This window comes from Dermacentor silvarum, chromosome 10 (assembly GCF_013339745.2).
Source record: "Dermacentor silvarum isolate Dsil-2018 chromosome 10, BIME_Dsil_1.4, whole genome shotgun sequence".
In the NCBI taxonomy this organism is placed as follows: domain Eukaryota; kingdom Metazoa; phylum Arthropoda; class Arachnida; order Ixodida; family Ixodidae; genus Dermacentor; species Dermacentor silvarum.
In genome coordinates this window covers 42,793,851-42,794,478 of record NC_051163.1, presented here as the reverse complement: position 1 = coordinate 42,794,478, position 628 = coordinate 42,793,851, and positions in this window count along the sequence as shown.

Below are 628 nucleotides of genomic sequence, written 5' to 3'. Positions count from 1 at the left end.
TCATCTTGCCACAGCAATGGTAAAGACCGCATGCCAGCCAACAACAATACTACTCAGACCCATCAATGCAAAGCATAGGGCAGTGTTTTGTGATGACCACTTTGGTCTACAAGTATTTAGCGAGAGACTAATGTAATGCCGTAAGGCCCTGTTCGTATAATGAATGAAATGTAATGGAAGGTGAATATTAAGGAAACAGCAACGAGCGAAAAATAAGTGGAGCTTTATTAGTAAATTGCACTTAAACCATTGTTAAAAAGAACACTCTTACCTTGAGATGGTTTGATAAGTCAGGAAACACTGAAAAAACGAAAGAATGGCGTTGAAGTTGCCGTGCTAGCTCGCCATGGGCACCTTGGATTTTGACGGGGTCTGTTTGGGCCGAGTTGATTGCTTATCAGCAAAGATAGGCTACACTGTATTCTAAAGAAGCCAACAACTGAATTGAGCAAGTTTAGAGAGCATTCACTGCACAACAATTGCCCAAGTACGAGAAAATACTTTGAAATCAATAAGGTCACACTAACGTACCGGCGCTGCGTTTTCTGCATAAAATACAAAGCCCGAAAGTATTGCCTTTGTTTTCTCTTCTATACCCAACCACTTAATTTGAAATTAGATGAAATAA